This window comes from Biomphalaria glabrata, chromosome 2, assembly GCF_947242115.1.
Source record: "Biomphalaria glabrata chromosome 2, xgBioGlab47.1, whole genome shotgun sequence".
Taxonomy (NCBI): Eukaryota; Metazoa; Mollusca; class Gastropoda; family Planorbidae; genus Biomphalaria; species Biomphalaria glabrata.
In genome coordinates, this window is record NC_074712.1 from 331624 (window position 1) to 343920 (window position 12297).

The 12297-nt window shown below is 33.5% G+C and overlaps 1 protein-coding gene across 5 annotated transcripts in view; it reads right to left on the reverse strand.

The window, feature by feature from the left end:
- Positions 1-11652, reverse strand: part of LOC129924414 (uncharacterized) — a 31842-nt gene extending 20190 nt beyond the window's left edge. The window contains exons 1-7 of one of the 5 annotated variants that reach the window (XR_008776337.1): positions 8883-11652; positions 4683-4748; positions 3896-3923; positions 2417-2585; positions 967-1043; positions 706-743; positions 26-117 (exon numbers count right to left, since the gene is read on the reverse strand). The gene's annotated coding sequence lies outside the window, so the exon portion shown is untranslated. The other 4 variants (XR_008776340.1, XR_008776338.1, XR_008776339.1 and 1 more) reach the window with 4 other exon arrangements.
- Positions 11653-12297: the final 645 nt, after the last annotated feature.

Genomic DNA, 12297 nt, shown 5'->3' on the forward strand with positions numbered 1-12297 from the left:
ATTGTATACAATAAAAGAAAGTTACATCTTGTTGGTGAGCTATTACACTAAAGAGATACTCCAAACTTCAGGGAATCACACCACGAAGCTGAGAGCTTTCCAAGTTCTCAGAGGGACCTTTAATAAAAAAAAAAAGATTTAAAATAAATTTCTCTGTTAAATGTTTTTCTTAAACATGCAATTTTTACTAGATCAATATATTCAAATATAGATATTTATAACTACAATTAAAATATAACTAATATTTTGTCCTTTGAAAAAAAGCTTTCCCTTTTGTATGCATGTCATGTCTCCCTACTTGAGAAATGCTGGCCAAAGAACTCATAAAATCTAATTCCCCTTTAAGACCTTGTGGTCTATAGGGCAGATGATGTAAAGGTCATCTGATTCTGTGGCCTATAGTTATTTAGGGTGTCATCCGGCCAGCACAATGACCAATCACATTTACTTTTCCCAACTAATGTTGGATACCCATTAGAGCTGGGTGGACGCCTGAAGATCCCAAAATTAAAAATCCCAGTCTTCACCAGGATTTGAACACTTGTTTGGAAGCCAAGCACTTTACCGCTTAGCCACCGTGCCTCCTTCAGAAAATCTATTTAATTTAAGGTCATTTTTTAAATTAATATTCGTTGTAACAAAAAAAATAATACAATATCATAAATGCCAAGATTTATTTTTTTTTAATGATGAAAGAACACTTACCAAACATAGTAAAACTTTTTCCTGAGCCAGTCTGGCCACTAAGAAAGTGCAAAACAAATAAAATGTTAACAATAGAGAGAGTGAAATGTAAGTGTACAGTGTACAAACCTCTACCACTGCCCCTGACAGAGTCTTTGTATAAAAAAAAAATTATTGAAGCTTAAGAGGAAAGAGCTAAGACTTGACAAACACTACTAGACAATGATGTATTTATCACTCCATCTTCTAAATACCTTCAATAAATTAGATTTCATGACTTACTAAGCTAATATGGATCCATTGTAGCCATTTAAACAATCTTCAATAATCTTTTTACCAACTAGTGAAAACATAGCTTCCTGGAAATGAAAAAGAAATGTTTGAATAATATCTTGAATTTTATCTTCAAATCTAAAAGATAAAATTAATAAGCAATAACCTAACCAATTGGATACAGGTACCCTAGAATCAATAGAAAGCTATCCAAAAATAGCTATCCACATATACACTTCATTCTTCAAAGCCATTATAAATGATGGTCTTAAGTGTCCTCCAGGTCTTTCCCGAAATAAACACTTTAGGATAAATGTAAAATGTGGAAAGCATTGGTCAAATATTGAAGCTGAAATGGATGCAATCTCTATAGCTTTCCAGACAGTAAGAAACAAAGTCTATAACAACTATCACTATCAGAGATTATTGTCTTAACAGACTCATCTAGCCCAAGAAATCTTGATAACCTATACAGTACAGTAGTTACGCTGAGGATGTCAATTGTAGTCAAACTGAATTTCCATTAGATTGGATCAATAAACATTATCTTATCTTATATAATGTTGAATTTTAACATCACTGTGACATTACAATAGATCTTTGGTAACATAGGCATCATGGGAAATGAATATCCATGGAAAAACCCAACAGACCATTTAATTGCCACACTCAAAACTCAATGTTAGCAAGCAATTGCATGACCATGCAAAAACAAACTTTATCTAAACAGTATCAATTTCCTCCCCTTAAAACAGCTATCTACTTTCTTTCAACTTAGAACAGGACACAAAGCTTTACATTTTCACCATAACAGAATAAACCAGACCCACCAACCCCTCCGCAAACATTGCGCCCTCTTGAAACTGTCAATCATATCTTCTTTGAATGCTCCAATCTAATTCACCTTCGGCAGACAATATTACAACAACCTCTCATAACCAACACTCAGTATGGCAGTGTGGAACAGCTAAAAAAAACATTCTAATTTTTCCTTGGCACAGATCGCAAAAGAGCTTACAGCTCAGCAACAAAAAGCTGGCTAGAAGAAGAAGGAAATCTTCAATTCTTCAAAACTAAACCTATTCTATTTGTCTACTGTAAATCATATCTCTTGTGTATATATAAATATACACATTTTCATCATACATGATTTTTTCCTGCTTGCAACACTGAATTATATAGATAGACTTATTAAGACAGCTCAGAAATTTTGATAGAATTGTTGCAAATAAAAATTTAATAGAGTGAACATTTGTTTTTAATTGTATAAACTAAGTTGCTCTACTACTGTCTGGACCAAGCATTCACACAATTTAAATTTTTCACATTAAAAAGGAATATTAAAGGAAAAGTAGTTTCTAACATCAAAAACTTAGATAAAACATTCTAATTCATTTCTTTTTTTTTTTGTTAAAGGTTAAAGGTTAAGGATAAAATTTCATTCTTTACTGTGACCAACCTGTGTGGTGTCAGCATCTGCTACATTGTCAAGGCTGAAAATTTTGGGCTCTGGCTTTGTGTGAAGAATAATGGCATTGTCTGCAGTGTTAACATCCAGAACTCATGGTGCAAAGTCTTTTTCACTTGGATCAGGAGGGCAAACTCTTAGCAATATTTGAATTGAATCTCTTTGTAAAGATGTAGACAAAGAAAGCAGGTTTACAAATATTTAAACTTAATATATTTCATAAGCTATTAAGCTAAAAAGCACTTAGCTTCTAAACAGAGGGATCTTAGGTTCCAATCTGATTGATTTTGAATTTCAGGAATTTAAGGATGCACCTGAGTTCACTCATCTCTAATGGTTACCTGAAATTTTTTGGGGAAAGTAAAGACAGTGGGCCATTGTGCTAGCAGCATGACACCCTAATCAGCCAAAGAAACAAATGACATGTACATCATCTGTTCCATGTATTGCCAAGGTCTGAAACTAGGTACTATTGAAATGCTTAAAAAAATAAATTTAAAAAAAACATGACTCTTCAACACTTAATGACTAGCACTGCAACCATGCATGTGTTGAGTTACTATTGATCTTAATGTTAAAATTGTAAAAACAAAAATGGTTTGAAAAAAAAAAGCTTAAACGAAGTGTAATTGTATCAATTAGTTTGGATCAGTCATGTAATCAAATTTCTAATAGATTATAATTATAATAAATTATAATAAGAAATTATTGTAATATTGAACAACAACAATAAATCTGTACGTTTAATAATAAATTTACCAATGTTTTTTTTTAGAATTATTTCATGCTTTTAGCTTTCTCAGTATGCTATGACACTTATCTGGACCAGGGTGGATGTTACTGTCATTGATTTTTAAAGGCATTTAAAAAAAAAAGGGAATGACCTGAATTCAAACTAGTATCCAGGCTCATGCCTCCTTGGGCTGAGGTGCTAACCAGTCTGCTAGTGAGGTACTTATGACTGGAAGATTGTATGTTTGTTTCCATTTAGAGGGGCAACCTATAAAGGGGACATTCAATTTATACCACCACTTCAGTCAAGTAACGGAACAATTTCTTTCCCTCATTCAAGATATGAAACAAAATAATAAATTACCAATAGTTATTTTACTAAATTTGTTAAATTTTTTTTTTGATTGTTGTATTATCAGGTAAAAGAAATAATTGTGAAAAAGTTCAGCTTAATCCAAGATCGGGTGTCAGACATAACATACAGGCAGATATAAGCTTTGTAAAAAGGTTCAACACCTAATGTATCTGGCATAAGTATCACTTATGTTATAAGAAATAAACAAGTTAAATAAGTAAATAAAGGTAAACAAAGATTATCAATTATGCTTAATGTTTTGTTATAAATTACAGGTTAATTTTTTTAAATACCGGTACATTAAAAATAATTTACAATTATGAAAAACAGTATGAAATATTGTGCTTTAAAGAAAATAATTAAATAAAATAAAAATGCTTAACCTGATTGATGGATCCATATATATTGCAGCTGTAAATTTAAAAAAATATATTGTTAATGTGTTGTTCTATCCAAAAACAAAAAATGTGTTCTATAAACATTGAAGTATAATTAAATACATAAATATTTAAAACAAAGCATAATCATTTTTATGTAACAGTACATCAGAGCTATTAGTATTCAGAGAAAAAAAGAAAAACAAAGATTATATTAAGCATCTATAGCTGTATCAATAAGTTTGGATCAGTCATGTAATTAAATTTTCAAATAGATCTACACCAGCATTTCCTAAACTTTTAACATATGCATACCTAGCCCCCCCAACCGAGATGACAGATCATCTGTTCCTGGTTGTTAATTTTAATCTGAGACACTGTGCCACATCTGTTCCTATTTTTTCAATTTAATGCTGAAAAAGTAACGTTATATAAATATTAATTTTGAAAAGGCAAGATATATTTCAGAACTTTTTCTTTTAAAACCGGATACACATTTGTAGCCTTTGAAAAAGTCAATTAGGAAATCAGAGTGCTTGTAATGCTCTCCATTATTCATTTGACTGTTAGAAAGTATTTCTCTTAAGGCCAGATATGGATCAAAATCTCTTCAACCCAAGTCTTGTCTCAAGGTTCCTCAAAGGCAGCAACCATTTTTAGATTGGGTTGTGCCACATACATAGTGTCCAGACTCCGGTCATGAGCCCACTTACTACAAGCGGGCAAAGGCTGTGCTAACCACAGGTTATTTCTTCATATACCTATTTTGTAACTACAAAAGCTCTGTAAGTACCTCTATTCTGTGTCCTTAATTTGAAAAACGAAGTGTCGGACTTGCTGGGTTGTCAGGTCTCTCTTTCTGTTGGTGATATGAAATGATTATTTTATTATTGTAGACAAACAATATTAATTTTAATAAGACTCTTAATCTCATACACTAACTGTAACTAAATCTCCATAGTGACCTTAGACTACCTCTACTAAATCTCTAGGATCTAGGATATTCTATATTATAACAATATTAATTATAAAATGGTACTATAAATGTAGACCACTTCACATATCTAGGTAGTATTATGTCAAATAACACCTCACTTTCAAGGGAAGTTGATAACCGTCTGGCCAGGGCCAGTAGCGCTTTTGGATGCCTTCAGGCAAGAGTTTGGCGGAACAAATTGCTCCACCTGCCTACAAATATCAATGTCTACCAGGCGGTGGTTCTCTCAACCCTTCTGTATGACTCTGAGACATGGACACTATACAGAAAACAACTAAGACTTCTTGAGCGCTTTCACCAAAGATGCTTGTGCTCCATCATGGACATACGGTGTTAAGACTGCACTACAAACAGTGATGTCCTTGTAAACGCCAGTATAGACAGTATAGAGGGACTTCTTATGGTCTGACAGTTACGCTGGGCAGGGCACGTATCCCGTATGGGAGATGAACGTATGACAAAGGCAGTCTTTTTTAATGAAGTAAAAGGTGGTCAACGTAACAGAGGTGCTCCACGGAAACGCTTCAAACACCAGCTTAAGTGTCAACTTTCCTTAGCTGACATAGAAGAGAGCACCTGGTTGCAGGCGGCCTCAGAACGAGACAGCTAGAAGTCTATCACGAAGGCCACGGGATACACATTTGAGACAAAAATAAAATCCGCTGCCAAGGACAAATGCAGATGGCAAAAAAAAAATCTAAATCAACCACCTGCAGACAATGGTTATGCTTGCCCTGGATGTGGCAAAATATATAGGTCACAGCTGGGGTTGCACAGTCATGGGAAATACAAGCATTCCTCTCTAATCTTGGGACTCAAAGACAAGCCTTATAATGTATAATAAACTACTACTACTACTGGAGATTTCAACAACCTAAATATTGACAACACACTGTCAAACTATTGCCAGTATGTCTCCCTCCCCACAAGGCAGGGCAGAACGCTCGACAAATGCTACGTAAACATTAAGCAGGCTTACAAATGTAAAAGTTTGTTCCCACTTGGAGAATCTGACCATGTATTACTCCATCTTATACCAAATTACAAACCTACTCTTAAAACTACAAAGAGAGTTATAAAAACGGTCAAGATGTGGTCTGAAGAGGCTGTAGAAAAACTACGAGGATGCGTTGAGAAAACTAACTGGGAAATCTTTATTGAGAACTGTCCAGACATAAACGAACTAACAGAAACTGTTACCTCATATCTATCATTCTGCGAGGAGTTAACAATTCCAACAAAAACAATACAAGTCTATGGAAACAATAAGCCCTGGATGACCAAAAAAATCAAACACCTTATTACTGAAAAGAAAACAAAGTATAAGGCTAGCAACGAAGAGTTTATAAATGCTAAAAATAAACTGAGAAAAGCAATAATTGAAGGGAAAAAAACATACAAAGAAAAAATTGAGAATTTCTTTGCAAAGAACAACTCAAAACAATGCTGGGAGGGATTAAAGAAAATAACAGGCTGCGCCTCAAAACGAAAACAAATTTTAGTGGCTGATGATGAGAAATTCGCCAACGAACTAAATTATTTCTATTCTCGTTTTGACAAAGAAGATTTTGTTGAACTACACAAAGAACTTTTCAACACTCTGTCCAAAGGAAAACAAGAGCCCTACGTCAATTTTGTAACGGAGGATGAAGTGACATTGTTATTTAAGAGAGTAGACGTAACAAAAGCTTCTGGACCGGACAAAATTAGTGGCAAGCTGATCAAGCTATGTGCGGAGCAAATTTCTTCTATCTTCTGTCATATCTTTAACCAGTCATTGCAAACGTGCGTAATTCCAAACATCTGGAAAACTTCAGAAATCATACCAGTGCCTAAGAAACCAAAAATAGATTGCTTAAATGATTTCCGCCCAGTAGCACTAACACCTATTGTTATGAAATGTTTTGAAAAATATATTCTTAAACAACTTGTAGCAAAAGTCAATAACAGCCTAGACCCTCACCAATTTGCATACAAAGCAGCTAGAGGAACTGAGGATGCCATTCTATTGCTTTTGGACCAGCTTTATAAGCATCTCGATATACCCAAAACATATGCACGAGTCCTCTTCGTAGATTTCTCCTCGGCTTTCAATACCATACAGCCACATCTAATGATAAACAAACTGAGTAACTTAAATGTAAGCCCTTACTTGCAAGCATGGGTTCTAAACTTTTTAACCCAACGGCCCCAGTATGTTAAAGTCAACAACACCAAATCGTCAACTCGAGTACTATGTACGGGTGCTCCACAAGGTTGTGTACTTTCTCCTGTGCTATACACTCTTTACACTAATGACATAAGAAGCATCTATGACTCAGTTAAACTCATTAAATTCGCTGATGATACTGCCATAGTCGGTCTTATTTCAGGAGACGAAACTCAGTATCGAAGCTCGATAGAAGAGTTTACAAACTGGTGCACCGACAACTTTCTAGAACTGAATGTAACAAAAACTAAAGAACTTATAATAGATTTTAGAAAGAAAAAACAAACTATACGTGAACTGCAAATAAACACTACATCTATAGAACAAGTAAAGGCATATAAATATCTAGGCATTATCATCAACAACAAGCTTTCATGGGAAGACCACCTTGGAACTCTGACAAAGAAAACAGCCCAGCGACTCTTTTTTCTATACAAACTCAACAGTTTTAAATTAAACAAGAAGATCCTTGAGACATTTTACGGCGCGACAGTACAAAATCTGCTAACATACGGAATAAGTTGTTGGCAAGGCAACGCCTCATCTAAACTGTTGCAACGTCTAGAAAACATCATTAAAAAAGCATCAAAAATTACACTCACAACATTACCACATTTAAAGGAACTTTTTGAACAAACGTGCCTAAGAAAAATCGAAAAAATCTTGGAAGACAACGGCCACCCGCTCCATCAGAACTACGCCAGGTCGTCGCGAAGTGGGCGACTGCTGTCAATCAAAACAAGAACGGAGCGGTACAAAAACTCGTTCGTACCTCACTCGGTCAGACTCTATCACCGCCACTCATTGATCAGGGAACATGAAATGCACCAAGATACCTGTGTGTAGTCGCTGAATGAACTCTTTATGTTGTCTGTTGTATTTATGTGTATTTTTCTGTTGTGTTGTCTTTATATGAGAAACGAGTCCTTGTAATCACAACAAATTTCTGTAAGGATCAATAAAGCAGTCTTAGTCTTAGTCTTAGTCTTAGTCTTAACTAGATCTAGATCTAGATCAAGTCAATCTAACTAGTTAGTTCTACATAGGTATGTTACAAAATTGTGTAAAAATATTTTTTTTAAATTTGGATAATATTTTATTAAAGATCTTGTTCTGAGCTTTCCAATGAGGTATAGAATGTTAGTATGAGTCCAATAGATAAAAAAATAAATAAAATTTTGGCGCGTTTTCACTTAACATTGAAGCAATGGGAAACCATGGCACAACATTTTATGAAAAAATGAACAAAAATGAGTACCATTTCGTTAATTTTTATCACTTTGCTATAATCTATATATCAAAATAAAGCTTAAGGTGTGCTTAATAAAAGTATTTTATTGTTTTATACAGTTTATATATATATATTTATATATTTTTTATTTTTTTTATTTTAACCAACTCAATATGAGGTTATCATTTTTTATTTTTGTAATAAAATGTTCTTATATTTCTATTTTAACAAAATGTTGATAACAGATAAGTGAAGCACTTGTCCTCAGCTTTCCAGTTATATATAGATTATTTCTATATGCCAAATGGCTAATTTTTTACAAATTTTTTAAACGCATTTTCACTCAACACTAAGTGAGGTTTTATGAAATCAATAAAGCATACTATCTCACTCATTTTTATATCACATCTAAAAACAACACCAAGATAAAGATAAAACTTTAGATGTGATGAACAAATATATCTTTAGCTACATGTATATTATTTTTGTATATTTAAAGAAAAAAAGAATAAAAACTTTAAATCATTTTGCATAGAAAAAAAAATTAATTACTTACATAAATGTTTCTTGACAATTGATAATATGATGTTAATTTTGAAGTATAGCATGGTAAGATGGCAAGGCATAAATGATTGCTGGATTGTGCTGATAACGTAGAAGATGAATGTGATAACATAGAAATTAAGTTCGACCAACTGATGATGAAGCCAATGGTGGTTTGTTAGTGACGTAGGGACTCGATGACATGCAAATTAGTCAGTGATGAATGACGATAAAGTAAATGGTGGCTTCTTTGTGTTAGAAGCGTAGCAAAGCAGATATCATGCAAGTAAGCAGCATAGAATGATGATGAAGTCAATGGTGGTTAATTTGTTGGTGCCGTAGTGACTCTGATGTCATGCAAGTTAGTATGTGCTGGATGATGAATAAGTAAATGGAGCCAAGTGACTCTGATGACATGCAAGTTAGTATGTACTGGATGATGATTAAGTAAATGTTGCCGAAGGGACTCTGATGACATGCAAGGAGTTGAAGGACACCATCATGAAAGTATAAGGCACATGTGGGAATTTAGACACCATCATGAAAGTATAAGGCACATGTGGGAATTTAGACACCATCATGAAAGTATAAGGCACATATGAATTTATGAAAAGTTTAATGTTTAATTTAATGAAGGGTTAATAATAAATGGATTTGAAAAAAAAGTTTTTTTTATGAGAGTTTAATGTTTGATTGATGAAAGGTTAATAGGATATATGATGATTTGTGTTTGAAAAAACTTAATTTTTAATGGTACACATAAATATAAAAAGGAAAGTTTACATATCTTTACAGTCACAAACTTGAAGTGAAGACAATTTTATAAAACTAATAATATTGTTTATAAAAATTATTAAATATTTTAATTTTAAAGTTATGGCTTTACATTAAACATAATTTAAATTAATTCTTTATGAACTATCAATAAAATAAATTTTAACAAGGAACGTTATATAAAAAGTGATGATGTACCACATATCATTAGTGATAGTAAAAATAGCTAAGAAAAATAGTTAATTAGCTTTTTTTTTATTAGATGATATAAAACAAAATAGTGTGCTAGAAAAAAAAAATAAACGCAATATTAAAAATGGGAATGACAAGTAGTACACAACAACTGGTGTTATTTCAGATCTACTGGGAGGACTAGAGAAACACTTAGTATGTTAGTAAGTCATGATCATTATTCATTTTAAACTTTGCTGTATTACATGTGATGCAATGGGAAAACAATTGTAAACAATATGTAGGTTTAATCATTTCAAAAGTTATAGTTACATGAAGGAAATGAATAATAATCAAATTAACAAAAACAATCCCAACACAAATGTTTTGTTATAAAATTACAGAAAGAGGGGCTTTACTTTTCTGTTAAAAAAAAAATTTTCAATGATCATTCTTTATAATTCGATAGTTTTATTTACATCTTTTTTTATTAAGGTACTATTTTATTTTAAATATTTTATATTTTAAAGCTTAAAACATATAGTAGAAAAAGGTTAGGGCTATGGTTACCTCTAGTGAATTTTATAATAGTATATAATATGTTTAAAATTAATGACATAAACTTTTAGTTTACTATTCTTTACAGTTTGAAAATTTTATAAAAGTATTTATTTTATTGAAATGTATTAGTCACTAATGATTAGCTAACAGATTTACCCCCCCCCCTATTGTTTTTCCACCCTATTATAAAGAATCCCTGTTTGTCAGACAGAAGTGAAACTGGAACATTTTTGTCAATGGGTAGGGAAAAATCCTTGATGTTAACAAATACTATTCTACAGTAATGTCAAGTCTTTGAACAGTATGTCACAGGCAAGCTGATACTTGCTCATGTCATAGTCAACCCCTCTACTCTGGTCATCATCATCCAGCCAATATTTTACCAAATATACATCTTTCATTCCTTTTTTCAGTCCCTTTACCCTGCCTCTATATAATACAGGGCCTGGACTGTACCAATAGTGGCATATCAACCTGTCTATAACATTTCCAGATAACAATTCCTGCACATCCATCCAAGTCTGTTCAGTCAAGTTAGTAATCAGTTCCTTAATCTTGTCAATGTAATTGTCTTGTCTTAAAAGTTTTTCAATTTTCTTTCTTTCTTTCTGTTCTGTCTCCTGTTTTTTTTGCTCCGCCCTCAGAGCAATCTCCTTAGTCACCTCTGACGTCCTCACTCGATTAGCCTGCCTCCTACTGCGAGAGACACCAATGGCCCAAGTCACCCTTTCAGTCATATCTGAGGCACTCAGAGAATCTAGATAGGCTACAGTTCTGTTCTTTAGGGAACGGATTCTAGAGGACATGTAGCACATCGTTGCATTAGGTGCTTTTTTCTTGGCTGCACTAAACATGCCAATCGCCTCTTCAGAATCCATGTTATGTAGCCTAGCAGATTCTGTCTGTGTGCTCATCAGCTCAGACACATTCATACAAAGATACCTTTTAAACTGCCTATTGATAGTTTCTGCAATAGAAGACAAACTAGCTTTTATCATGTTTTCAACTTCCTTATCTTGAGGGCAGAGCAAAAGAACCTCCAGTATGGGATCATTAACATCAAGGATTTCACCAAAGAAGTCTAGGTTTCTTGTGAAAATAATGAAGGAATTATTAAGGCATTGATCTACTTGGGCTAGAACTTCTTTAATGACTGTGATAGCCCCAAGATGAGAAACAGCTTGCGCACCAGGCGCAATGTAAAATTTTTTCATCCAAGGGCTTGTCAGCAGTTTCCCTACCATACCCATAACAAAAAGTTGTTTCTTCCCAGTTTCACTATTGAATTCACTGTGCAGGCAACTTATCAGCGATCCAGAGGAAAGGGCAGGGGATTTTAAAAATGGTAATATTTGGTCATAATGAAGGACCAATATTCCACAAGTATGGAAAAACACATGCAAACGATTTCCCCTATACTGTGGAATAAGGCCCTTCTGTAAATTTTCATTAAGTAGAAAGGAAATAAAATTTTTGGGGTCACCCTTTCCATCTCAATACCTGAGTTTGTCTATTTGTAAGACAATGTTGCCTGCTATGCAGTCACTCCCAATAAGGCTGCTCCTTTCTGTCTGCAGGGACTTAAGTGCCAACCTGCAGCCTTTTGAAATACTATCAAGTGGGTGCAGGTGGCAATTAAGTTCATTTAAGGTTTTACCCCATAATGCATTTAATTTAACTATGGAAGCATGATTCACTGATGCCCGGTCTGACATAGTGTTGGAAATATTTTTGATAATTTCATTATGACAAGTGGAAAACTCTATCTTATGAAAATCTGAGTAAGCATATGCTAAATTTTTTATTGATTCAATTAAGTGTTTTTCATAGTCCTCAGCCCTCCCACCACTCAACTGATCTAAAGCTATAACAAAAGTATCAGTTGGAGTGGTGAGATGTACTGAATTGACAAGTACACCCTC